Source organism: Macrobrachium nipponense, chromosome 8 (assembly GCF_015104395.2).
Source record: "Macrobrachium nipponense isolate FS-2020 chromosome 8, ASM1510439v2, whole genome shotgun sequence".
NCBI lineage: Eukaryota > Metazoa > Arthropoda > Malacostraca > Decapoda > Palaemonidae > Macrobrachium > Macrobrachium nipponense.
Window position 1 is genome coordinate 81124482 of NC_087203.1, and position 14933 is coordinate 81139414.

Below are 14933 nucleotides of genomic sequence, written 5' to 3' on the forward strand. Positions count from 1 at the left end.
ACAAATACCGTGGGCCAGTGTCTCTCCCCTAAAGTATGCGTGGCAATTTCACGCCCGGAAACTTTTAGCACCCGGTTACACCCGGGGCCTGGGGCATGGGTTTAGGTTTCGCTTTTAGATTAAACCCTTTTTGGAAGGAACTGTTATGCCTTGGAGAGAGAGAGAGAGAGAGAGAGAGAGAGAGAGAGAGAGAGAGAGAGAGAGAGAGAGAGAGAGAGAGAGAATAAAGATTCGGAGAGATGAACTTTATCCAAAGTGGCGTTTGGAAGGAAAACTAACTACAAAAAAAAGTAACTTGCTTTAAAAAAAGGACAACAAAAATCCGGAGGAGCCGAGAAAGGTGGACAGGAAACCGTGTGAACTTTTTTTGTCGAAAAGTTAAGAGTAATCGGGTGGAGGGTGTGTGTGTGTGTGTGTGTGTGTTGTGTGTGTGTGTTCAACTTACAAAAGATTGCAGATATAGCTAACTTACCGGCGTCCGATGGAAATGCTTCCACGCAAGGCTGAAAGTATCTGCTACCCAGGGCACATTTTACTCCCATACATCATTCGAGCTCGCTTTTCTGTGCTCTGAAGGTATTAGGCGGAACTACTTCATTACAAGCCTGTATGTGGCAAATCTGTTGTTGATTTGCTTATCTATATACTTATTTATTATTATTTTTTTGCTTTGTTTCTCCTTTTCACATATGACACTATCATTTCAGTAAATAATCGTGTTTTTTAACAAATTCCATGTTAATGTATACTGATGTTGAAGAACAAAAATAATAATAAGTACAACACGTATCCCTGTTTAAAACGAGGCAAAGAAATTAAAATCGTAAAATAATTCATACTGATTTTAATGTAGAGACATTTAATCGAAAAAAGAAAAAAACTTATCTACAAAATGATAAAAATGAGCGAAAAATTAGAAGAGAAGGAAATCAAATGAAATATTCAGGACCAGAACCTGAATTTGAATCATGAATATGAACTTCCAAAACAAGAAAATAATATGAATACATAAATTCGACTATAAATATATCGGAACGAGAAGGACCTCTGGAACTGCTCTTTATAAGAAACAGCTTACGGACAAGAAAAATAACACATCTAATAAAAAGGGTTTATTTATCGCGGCTACCGTAAAGGTAAACATAAATCATCTCGAAAGATTTCTCGCTTCATCCTTTTAACTGTCAAGGACCGTCACCAAAGTTGTCAAGCACCGTGTACACGGGATCGTGTCAAGCGCCATATTTCGTAATTCTTTCAAGCAATCTGAGGTAGGTGTGAAGTGTCCCCTTGAAAAGGGTAAAGTAGTAAATGTGTAAACTGTGATCGAAAACAGGTTTCAATTTAAATTGGAACTCTTTTAAACATAACAAATGTAATTTGGACTTTGCTGTTCTTTTTCCCTTAGCCAGATTTCCAATTAGGAGAATATTTCATTTCATATGAAACAAAACAACATTGGGAGTATAAAACGGCGATCATTTGATAATTCTGATATTATGCCAGACCTCATTATTATTGAAAACGTTTCGTTCAATACCTGTACCCTAAACACACCCACAACACACACACACACACACACACACAGAGAGAGAGAGAGAGAGAGAAGAGAGGAGAGAGAGAGAGAGAGAGTCTAGTCCTAGTCCTTAGAGTTTCTGTAAAATTATGTCGCTAATTACTATTTTTTTTCTGTGGGTAATAAGTGGCATAACTCTTGCAGAGAGATATTGTCGAGAATACTAATTCCAAAAAACTACAACACAGACATTATATAAAAAAATATCAGCGTGCAATTAAAAGAAAATAAGCACTGGGACCAATGGGGTCATTCAGAGCTCAAAAGGAAATTGATAGGAAAAGGTTCGAAAGGTGTAACAGGAGGAAATCCTGGCGGTTGCACTATGAATCAATTGTTAGGAGAGGATGGAAGGTAAGATGGAAGAAAGAGAATACGAAAGGAGGTAAAGTAAAAGGAACAAAAGGGGGCTGCAGCTAGGGTCCGAAGGCATGCTGTGAAGAACCTTAAGTAATGCGTGCAGTGCACCGCAAGAGGTGCACCGACTGCACTATCCCCCCCTGGAGATCAACATATAATTGTCAGTATGTACAGTTAATAAAATGTACTAACAAGAAAAGATTCTCGTCCCAAACTGTGGGATACGAACGCTCTACAAATATCAGCATTTCATTACAGACCAAAGAAAGAATTAATGAAGCGTTGTAATCTTAAAAAAAGAACAATCATTCCTTAAGATATGTAGCCTTCGAAGCACTTTCGCGTTTGAATTCCCCTTGGATGTAAGTTATCCCTTCGTATAGCGAATTAGATATTAAAAGATATTTTTGGCATAATATTTGTGAACATTACATATTCGAGCGTGTTTAAGTAACATTCATACATACTATATATATTATATATAAATAAATAAATAAATAAATAAATATATATATATATTATATATATATATATATATATATATATATATATATATATATATATATATATTTATATATATATATATATATATATATATATATATATATATATTATATACACTCCTTGGAGTTTGGGTTTTTAGATCGCATGCTGAAAAGAAATACATACAAGAGGATATTGTGAATTACGGCCATCACTCCACTCTCACATAAATATAGAATTTTATACACATTACACACATACACATATATGTATATATTATATATATATATATATATATATATATATATATATATATATATAATATATATTATATATATATATATATATATATATATTATATATATATATATACATATATATATATATTTAAGTGTGTTTGATTTAGATCAACGGATATAAATCCTTAGGAGGAGTATGAATCTCTCATGAACGCAAACGTTTGCACTGATCTGCTTGCTTGTCCCACCCGAACCGCAGGCTAAATTTACATAAAGGTTATCAAAAATTCATGACCGCGTTGCCTTCGAGAGCGATATAAAAGGGGTTTTATGCTGAATCCGAATTTCTTTTCATTAAATCCAACTCGAGTTTCGAACAGGTGACGATTTTAAAAAATGTACAGATTAACGCAATTTTAATTTTTGATATACATGGAAGGTGCATGGAATTTATATTTGTTTAACTGAATATTGAGGGATAAATATTAAAGAAAAAACCATAAGATTATAATCAGTTCCAATTACCAAACATTTTATTGGATACAAGATAAATGTTTTTTTAAAATCAGCATGTTCATTTCCCTTTCGTCTATGAAAGGAATACTTGAATTTTAGTGAGTATATGAACGGAATATTTGAATGTTAGTGAATATTTAGGACTAAAGTTTAGGAAATAAAGAACATTAATGATCAAACAATCAAACAAAAGCAAACACTGACATTTAAAGATTTTCTCGCTTACATGTTTACTGACTTTGGTCATATATATTGAAGAAATGCCAATCGCATGACGCACAGAAGAGGTTGAATGAAATCAGATTTAATTCATGAGGACATTCTTTATTCGTGTGTGAAAGTGTGTGATTAAAACCAAAACGAAAGAGAACTAGGCTACTATTTTTCACATTCCAAAACCTCCCGTTTGCTAACCAACGCCAACCCTCCCCCTACCACACTTGCTCTGTCCTTCGTTTCTGTCTTAAACTTTCAATTCCTTACTTCTCCCCCTTTGCTCACTCTCTTCTTCCTCCCCTTCTTTCCTACCTCTTTGATGTAAGTAATAGCTTAATAAGAGAGAGAAGAGAAGAAGGGAGGAGAGAGAGGAGAGAGAGGAGGGGGGGGGAAGGGAGGAGAGAGAGAGAGAGAGAGAGCACATTTGCACATAGAAGAAACATACGACGCAAAATACCTAAACTTTGAGCATATAGCTATATCTACATAAGGACTGTAAGCGGACAGTGCTAGCAAGAAAATTTAAGAAAAGCATGTTAAAAAATACAATGATACGATATTATCAAATTAAACTTTCACTCAGCAATCAAAAATAATACGTAACTTTTACTGAACGTCACTTTTCCTGAAAACGGATCTTAATTTACGGTCGCCTTGAACATCAACAAAAGAACTCTGACGTCATTGGCTATATCTATTCCGTGCAGGGCTTCGGCGTCAGACTACATCAATATTTCATGAGACGCGGAAAAAAAAAAACTTGGTTTACATACGATAAGCGTCACGGAAGTGTGACCATATACACGACATCAGTGATCTTTATATAAAAGAGATTATTCTATCTGTAATGAGCAGAGGCTGCTTTTTGATGTGGTAAATCAAACGTTTCTATATTATATTTAACATCTGATAATTATCGGATGGATAACTGTTATTGGTGAGGTGATAGAAATATCTGAAAAAAGTGAAATGCAATCATCAAACATGTTTTTTTCGTCTCGATTAATTTATAAGAAATGAAAGAATCCAACAGCCCAAATAAATATTGCTGTCCAGTTAAAGATATATACCTAAATAAACTGGCAAATTTTCCTGTGAATGAAAAATAAAATTATGACTAATAATACACACAAGTTTTCCGTGTTGCAATATGAAACACGCTAACTTTTCCCGAAAAACCTGCCTTTAGAAAAATAAAATTATCTAAAAACAAATAATTAAAACGCTGCAAAGCAGTAATACACAAATATATACTTAGATAAAACAAATGAACACAGTGCTGTTATGAACGAAACATATAAGAGATTTAGAAATTCTGAAATAAACCTATAAAAGGTTTATGTGAAAACTAACAAACAAAGAAATTACTTTCCCATTTAAAGAGGCCGCAAGCTTGACCTGACCTTGTCCCGTGCTCCCGTAAGCATGACAGTGCACATTGACAGCCACAATATGCACGAAAACCGTTACATGTTCGGGAGTTATATGCAATAATCTCACAGCCAACAAATGTAAAGGATAATTAACTTCTTTTTACAGTATTATGAATATTATCTAGGATTAAAATTCTCTCTTTCATCATATTGCGACACATCATTTTATTTTCATAACTTTCTAATTCTTAGTTCTTATTTGGATGAAACTGGGAAAAAACACGACTGGCTTCAATGAGCTTCACACACACACATACACACACACAAACCCTTAATGGATTTCTCTTGCAAACACTTCGTGAAAGGTAGCTGCTTAAGTAGTGCGAGATACACAGAGGACGATACAGAATTCCATAATCTAGAATGAGGACCCAAGAAAGGCCCTCATAACGTTAATGTCCGCTGGTGGAAATATTATTTGGACGACAAACTCCAGGTGATTAATTTTAGCTGATATTAATGAAGCTGTGATGATTTAACGCCATGGAATTCATTTCTTCAAGCAATTACTATAGTTCCAACTTTTGAAAAATTGCAAGCTTACAAATTTTCATAAAAAAAATTCGTATCCCAAAGGTATAAGCTTTTTAGTTTTCTGTAAATGAAAAGTGTTGTGGCAGCTTTGTCTGACCATCCGCACTTTTTTCTTTCACTACTCAGATCTTCAAAACTACTGAGGCTAGAGGCCTGCAAATTGTTATGTTGTTCATCCATCCTCCAATTATTATATATCAAACTTACCAAATTGCAGACCTATAGCCTTAGCAATTTTATTTTATTTCATTCAATGTTAAAGTTAGCCATATTCGTGAGTCTGGCAACGATATAGGCCAGGCCACCACCGGGCCGTGGTTAAAGTTTCATGGGTTTGCGGCTCATACGGCATTATACCGAGACCACCGATAGATAGATCTATTTTTGGTAGCCTTGATTATACGATGTACAGAAAACTCGATTGCGCGGTAGAAACTTCGGCGCATTTTTTACTTGTTTGTTGTTGAATGCGCCTTGCTTGAGGCATGCTGCCTGCTGGCTGCTCTCCAAAACCCCACCCTCTTCGAGTGACGCTGCTCAAACACTGGGACCTATGAGGTCATTCAGCGCTCGAAATGAATTTGAGAGTTGGTAGGTATGAAAGGAGTAACAGGAAGAAAACCTCTCAGTTGCACATGAATCAATTGTTAGGAGAGGATGGAAAGTAAGATGGAAGATATGAATGGACCAATGAAGTCTGCAAAGCCAAAGAAGAACATTTCTTGCTAAAATGCGTGACATAAGAGCGGCAGAAATCGGGTGATGATGATAATAACTTGAGAATCATAAGTTTGACTACCTACTGGATTGAAAACCCTAATTCAAGGAGTTCGAAGTCTAATTAGAAGAAAAACTTTGGGTTCCCATCTTTCATTGCCATATGCATATGATTTATCCTCATATGTGTGTGTGTGTGTGTGGTGTGTATGTGCGTGTCTAAATATGTAAATCATTATATATATATATATATATATATATATATATACACACACACAAACACAATATATATATATATATATATATATATATATATATATATATATATATATATATATTATATATATGTGTGTGTGTGTGTGTGTGTGTAAGTGGTTTTTATCAGGAGACCCATTATCTTACCAAAGCAGTGAACCCAGAAAGAATTCGTGAGCAGGCCATTCAAGGTGGCCGGGAAGGATTCTAAATCGACCTGTCGATACTTTTGACTTCGTGGCCTTTTTCTGAAAGAGTTCTCTGACCAGTGCATTGACGAGCTCCAATATGCAGGAGTTAAAGCAGAACAGGCAGGAGCAGCTGTACTAGCTGGACTCCCGGAGTTCTGCTGCAGCAGGAAAACGGAATCGAGTTACTGCTTGTTAAAAAATTGGAAAGGTCTTAACCGCTTGTCCACGTTGATTCAGATGTTTGTGGAAGACGGAGACGCAGTTCGTTTCAGGTGTCAGTTGAAAGTTCTCCAAAGGGTTAATTGTGAAACATAACGTTAAGGTTAGGAGCTCTCGGGGTGTATCGTCACTTTAAAATGTTCTGCGATTTAAGTACGTTGGGGGTGAATATTCCCTCTCATTTAGCAGAACTGTTTAACAACTAATTTCGTCGAATAAGATTTTTTTTAATACGAAATTCAGTGAGTTTTATTTCTGTCAGACAAGATGGAAGACAATTATGTTTTTAACAGTGTGTTTGTGTTGCTTGTAAGAACATTTGTTAGCCCGAAAACTTAATATCTGTTGGACAGAATTGGTTGAAACTTTCAAGATGTTTAGATAAGCAAGTTGCTCTCAGCTGACTCATTTACAAGCATACACAAAAATAGTGACTGTCAGCGGTTAAAATACTTCACAATCGAATGTCAGTGGCATGGGTACGATCAATGAGTTCTTACTGCATAAGGTATAAGTAACTAAAAGCCGAGGTCTATCAAATTCCCTCCTGCTTCAGAACTGGTTAGTTAACATACATTTACATGGATAACAGTTACCAACAACGCACTAATATTTGACCCAGTTAACCTTACTGCTGCTGGAAACTGGATCTGAAACAGCGGAAGTCTGGGGGGAATACGCTGTCGTGACTTTGACCTGAGATGACCTTGTCCATGACCTAGTGGTTGAATGAGAGGGCGGTGCGTGCTGATGTTTGCGTGTAGTGATATCTTATTCGGTCATGGTCGAAGGGAAATTCTCTCTCTCTCTCTCTCTCTCTCTCTCTCTCTCTCTCTCTCTCTCTCTCTCTCTCTCTGGATATGCTTTCCAGTTACACTACATAAGTAGCCAATATTTATTTTATATAAATTTCCATCGTGTCATCTTTAAAATCCCACCTTTAAAATCCAGAGAGAAAGGCAACAGCCCTTTTTTCTAAACACGGGGGCTGATGGGGCTGGCAACCAATTACTTAGGCTTGATCTCGGCTTCATGCACAGCCGAAAGTTATCCATTAAGAACGCAGTTTATGCTTTCATAAATCGGTTTATCTAGCAAAAGGCTGTCTTAGTGAACTTTAAATATATACATATATATACACACACACACACACACACACACACATATATATATATATTATATATATTATATATATATGTGTGTGGGTGTGTGTGTATATATATATATTATATAAAATTACCAATAACCAAGTATCCCAAAGACAGCGTAGCTGCTTCAGAGAAAATCAACACACACCAGTCATCAAAAGAAAAATCAACCGTCTCCTACACCAGCACAGAACACTAATCCACAGAGAGCTAACCTACACCTGGTAAATGCACAACTCACCCAAAAGTAATAAGCAGCCTCGTCTTTCCTATATACGTATCTAGTTTTTTCAACATCTCGTCATCTTTCTCTAGTCACGTCCTCCCCTTCTTTTCTAAACTCGAGAAGTACGCATCATTTTTATTAGCGCATCTCCATTATTCCCTCTGTATGACCAAATCACCATAACTACTCTGTTTACTTTAAGGTAGAATGGAATATAGAAGTTTGGCCAAAGGCCAAGCGCTGGGACCTACGAGGTCAATTCAGAGCTGAAACAGAAACTGAGAGTAAAAGGTTTGCAAGGTGCAACAGGAGGAAAACTTCGCAGATGCACTGTGAATCAGAGCGTGGAATATACGATAAAAGAGAGAATGTGAACGGAGGCAAAGTAAAAGGAACGAAAGGGATTGCAGCTAGGGGCCGAAGGGACGTTGCAAAGAACCTTAGGTAATACCTACAGTGCACCTTCTTATCACTCATTACGGTCTTCGGTACCGATACGGATACTACTTTGGTTTCATAGCATGTTATCGAAGACTGATATAAATAGGTAAATACACATATATATCATAGAAATATAGCATATGCATACAAATAGTGAATGGAATATCCTTTTCAATTAAAACATTTCTAAGAAACAATATATCCCAATATTGTAAACAATAATCAAAGTACTCCCACTGAAACTGTACACCTTGTGTTTTCAAAAGTATGACAGGAGGAATTCGATCTTAAAACCCCACACTAACATTCACTAGGGACGTTCATTAGCGCAGCGTAATCAAAATTAGTCTGAGAGGCAACGTAACAACATGCAAACGTACCTTCCGAAGCCGTTCGCACTAAGATATGCAAGAGAGAGAGAGAGAGAGAGAGAGAGAGAGAGAGAGAGAGAGAGAGAATCACCCATCCCCTTCACGTCCGGCATAAACGAAAGTTGCAGCAAGATCCCGCAAATGTTTTCAACCTATTTGTTTATATTTGTTTAAATTCTGTTTATAACACGCTTATTTCTATTTCTTTATATGGCTTTTGAGAGAGAGAGAGAGAGAGAGAGAGAGAGAGAGAGAGAGAGAGAGAGAGAGAGAGAGAGAGAGTCCACTGTATAATACTGACAAAATTGTGAAGGGAAAGGCAGAAATGTCCACTGTATAATACTGACAAAATTGTGAAGGGAAAGGCAGAAATGTGCATACATACAATTCAGAAATGTGTGTATGCATATGTGAGAGAGAGAGAGAGAGAGAGAGAGAGAGAGAGAGAGAGAGAGAGAGAGAGAATGAATAACAATACAGAAAAACTATAGATTAAAACAGAGATGCAAATGTATATGAGAACGGAGAGGAGAGAATTAAATAAAAACAGAATAAAAAGTATGGGGAGAAAGTTATTCAATACAGAAATGTGTGTGTGTGGTGTGTGTGTGTGTGTTGAAGAGAGGAGAGAGAGGAGAAGAGAGAAGAGAGAAAAAAAGAAATTAATCTCCAGCGACTGCGAACTTTTATCCTCCTTCCTCCCCTTCTCTCTGCAAACCGCCATCAGTCACTTGGACATTTTGCTACGTCGATCAAGCGTCTTGTTCCCATTCTGGGCCCATTGAGTTTCCTAATCGACAACTATATTTCTTCCAAGACCCGACAGAGAGAGGCCCAAGGTGTCTGGCTGGCTGGCTGGCCCAGCAAAACATGCTGTTCAATTGAGAAAAATGTTTCCTTTGTTGTGACACATTCTCTTTTCCTGAATACGAAGACTGCAGAGTACGGGAGTATTTATATTTGTATATTTGTTGGAATGAAAAATTGAGAAATACGCTACGTTTGATCTGATATGTTCTAATTTGCCGAAGAAAAAGTTTACTTACTACCGGACAGTCTATATATACGCATTGGCAATATAAAATTTTTGGAAATATACTTCCGTTATTGAAAATTAAAAATATATTCAGGTTGTTCTCATATCTTTCAGTTCCCTGGCAACAAAACACATAGAATATCGAACACATATGTTTACTTTCTGGTAAAATTAAATTATTGAATATATATACTTCCATTAATGTGATGCACTCGTGTTTTTCCAATACGAAGACTACAAAGTATCAGCCAATTCCTGTTTGTTTTATGTTAAAAATAAAATATTGTGATGCAATTTGGTTTCCTGAAGATCGGGGTGTCTAATATTGATGAATAATATACTTAAAAAATCTAACAGATTTACGTATATCATGATTTTAGATCGACAAACTAGCCTGTTAAGTGTGCATCCACAGTAACATTAATTTCTTTATGAGAAATCTGGAGCAGATATATATATATATATATATATATATATCTATATATATTATATATATATCTATATATATATATATAATAGATATATATATATAGATATATAGATATATATATATATATATATAATATATATATATATATACATATATATATATTGTATGTATGTATATATATATATATATTATATATATGTATATATATATGAGAAGTCTGGAGCGGATATATATATATATATATATATATATATATATATATATATATATATCTATATATATATATGTATAGATATATATATATATATATATATAATATATATATATACTATATATATATATATATATATATATATATATATATATATATATATATATATCTGCTCCAGACTTCTCATATATATATACATATATATATATATATATATTTATATATATATTAAATATTATTATAATTATACATACATACATACAAATATATATATATATATATATATATATAATACATACAATATATATATATATATTATATATATATATATATAATATATAATACATACATACATACATACACACACATACACATTCTTTTTTTAATGAAAATGAAGTGTGTTTTTCCTGCTACGTAATGTTACAGAGTAGGTGGAAGAATGATTTACCTCTAAATGTGAATCAAGTAATAAAATTGAATTATACCACGTCTGAAATGTCAAAAGGCATATACGATGGCAGTGCTACCCGTTGTTTTCCACAAGCAGAAAATACAGTGCTGACATCTTACGGCCTTCACTAGCTGGTAATGTTATCATGCCACCTACGATTTTACACTGGTGATTCGACAAACGCTTTACGAAAGTTGAGAAAAAATGGTATTAACTTAACTTTCGACTACCATTGAACATTATTAAAAATTAATATCAGTTATAGAATTTTCTAAATAAATCCTTTACATTTTCAGATGAATTTTTAACGTCTAGTTATGAAATCAAATTATATATATTGCTTAAGAGAGTTTTACCGATGACAACACAGAAAAGCAGATTTTCACTTTTATGCACAAACATTTCTCAAGCGATGTCAACAACCTTTACGTAAACACACACACAAAAAAAAGCGCCGAAGTTTCTTCTGAGCAATCGAGTTTTCTGTACAGCCGCTACAGCGTCTATTTAAGGTCACCAAAAAATAGATCTATCTTTCGGTGGTCTCGGTATGATGCTGTATGAGCCGCGGGCCATGGAACTTTAACCACCGCTCGGTGGTGACCTGTCTTATATCGTTGCCAGAAGCACCATTGTGGCTAAATTTAACCTTAAATAGAATAAAATCTACTGAGGCTAGGGGACTGCAATTTGGTATGTTTGATGATTGGAGGGTGAATGATCAAGATACCAATTTACAGTCCTCTAACCTCAACAGTTTTTTTAAGATCTGAGAACGGACACAAAAAGTTCGGATAGAAAAAAGTGCGGACGGACAGACAAAGCCGGTACAATATTTTTGTTTTACAAAGAAAAAAGTAACATGCAAAAAATTTCGCCAGTATGAAGAATCAAATCCATCAATACGAAGTGAAAATGAATTGAAGGACTCATTAACACCTCTTACCAGGGACTCCAGGAGCCGCGAAAATTTCAACACTTGTGCCTTCAAATCTTTCGATGCTTTGAGATCTGAACCTCCAGCCAAGTGCAATTACAACGGGCGCCGAAACCTTTCGAAATTCATGTTTAATTCTGCAGGCTTTTCACGCTTGAATAAACAACTCGGAAAAGCAGAATTGTTCGGATAAACAAGAGCTGAAGGAAACCACTCGGAAAAGCAGAATTGTTCGGATAAACAAGAGGTGAAGGAAACCACAAACACTAACTCCCGCAAACAATGCAGCCATAAGACTCCAGTATTGTTGAGCGTTTTGATATTAAGACGGTGCACACATCTGCAAAACCATTGTCAGTAAAAGTGTGTATATGTAAATAAACAAATGCTCATTTCGAAGGCAATCAAGACAAATATTTAATAAACCTTTGTTGAGGGTTATGTCTTTTATCAAGGAAAAAGAAATAAATATATAATGGAACCGAAACAAAATAAGAAAAGCACGAAGACCTTGTGAGGTAGGATTAAATTAGGTAACGTTATCTTTGTACGCACGATTCTTTCTGTTCCGCAAATAAAACCAGGCTGGATCAAAAAATCAAGGTTACATCCCTATTATTATCATGAAGACTTTGCTAATATTATCATTAAAAATATAATTATTATTACTTCTTATTATTAACATAAATTCAATCTAATGAGGCCATCGAGTTCCATCCTCTCATTCTAAAAGGTCACCAGGACGACATGTTCTCAAAAGCGAGGTGAACAAAGGAAGTTACTGAAGTCTGAGAATTGGAACAGTCAAATAAAAGATACCAAAGGGGAACATACAAAATAAAAAGGCAGAAAGCACATTCATGAGGCATAATGAGACTAACAGAATGAGAATCCCGAAGTCAACAACGTTTAGAATCTTACGGGAAAGTGGGATAAAGATAATGTTGGAAAAGTAATGTAAAATAAAAGAAAGGAAAGACTCTCTCATGGAAAAGAAAGGCACGAACAGAGCTGGAAAAGAAAGACCAGATTCTTATGGGCAAGAAAGACCATGATATTTCGCGATAAGAATGACGACACCACCGTGGAAAATGAAAGACCAGATCTTTTCGGGTGATACACATTAGCATTCTGAGGGGAAGAGAAATCCGAGAGAAAATATCTGTGGCTCATTTCTTTCACGTTATCTCGCAGCTTCATCTCAGGATGGCCCTGTACAAAGTAAATGAGAATGATATATATATATATATATATATCTATCTATATATATAGAGAATATATATATATATATATATATATATATATATATATATATATATATATATATATATATATATATTATGTGAATAATGACAAATAACACAAAGGAAAGAGAAACAATGGGCTGGGGCTACGCCTTTCGACCTTCTGTCCTTTACTTAGCAGATTGAAGAAATATGAAAATAAGTTTACAAAGAAAGCTCGTGTAAATGACAGATGGGGATTACAAAGGAAAAAATTAAATACCTAGAATTTAACACACTTGAAGAATTAGAAGACCTACCAAAACAAGGGTAAATATTGAAGAGGTTTGACATAAGATTAGTCCCAACAGCTCGGAAGCAAGGACAAGAAAATTACAAGATCATTCAAGACAAGTGAATGGTCATCAAAGTATAAAAGTACAACTCAATAATTCTCGTTTTAAACAATAAAAAATTCTGCAATGTGAACATTTTTACAAAAAATATATTAACCATACGAATACATAGAAAACATATATAACGCAACTAATTAGTCATTAAGTCAGTAATTTTATTTTTTAGGACATTCTTGAAACATTTTACTAATACAGGGGTCCAAATAATACATGCCAGGGTTGAGGTTAACATATATAATTGTGGATTTTAAAAGATTTTGTGAAATCTTTCGATCTGGCAAACAGTGAACTTTCAGTTGTACTTTTATGAATGTATACAAATATATTTATATTATATATATAATATATATATATATATTATAATTATATAAATATATTAATAATATATATAATATATATGTATAATAATAAATTATATAATATAATATACTATATATCATTATATATAATGTATATACATGTATATATATATATATAATCATAAATATAATATATTTATATATTTATATATATATATTCATATATATATAATATATATATATATGTATATATATTATATATATATATATATATATGTATATATATATATTATATGTATATATAGTATATATGTATATATATATATATATATATATATACTATATATATATTATATATAATATATATATTTGGTGGTCAGTCACCTTCTTCCTTCCAAGTTGTTGGGCCTAATCTTTTGTAAGACCTCTGAAATATTTACCCTTGTTTTGGTAGGTCTAATAATTCTTCAACTAATTCTTCCAGGTACACTTTCTTTCCATTATAATCCCCATCTGTCATTTATACGAGCTTTCTTTGTAAACTTGCTTTTATATTTCTTCAGTCTGCTAAGTAAAGAACAAGAAGTCGAAAGGCTTTGCAGACCATCGTTACTCTTTCCTTCAAAGCATCTGTCTTTATAAATTTATCACGGTCTATATTTTCGTGACTCAATCATACATATAAACACATATATAGCTCTCATTCACATTCTACAGGCCAATACGAGTGTGTGTGTATATATATATATATAAATTTGAGTGAGAAAGTCTAAAGTCCATTTTTACTTTATTTTCTGTCTGTCGTTACCCTTATACATAAAAATATCGTAAAATTTCACTACTATGTACCCATACGACTGGTATCAAATAATCTGATTCATCCGTGCATGAATGCTCCATGACATATGAAAATACGATTTTAATCAATGTGTGGTTTTTTAAAATTAAACTGTATGGATGTACAATACTTTAAAATATAAAAACCTTATATTTTTCATACATCTA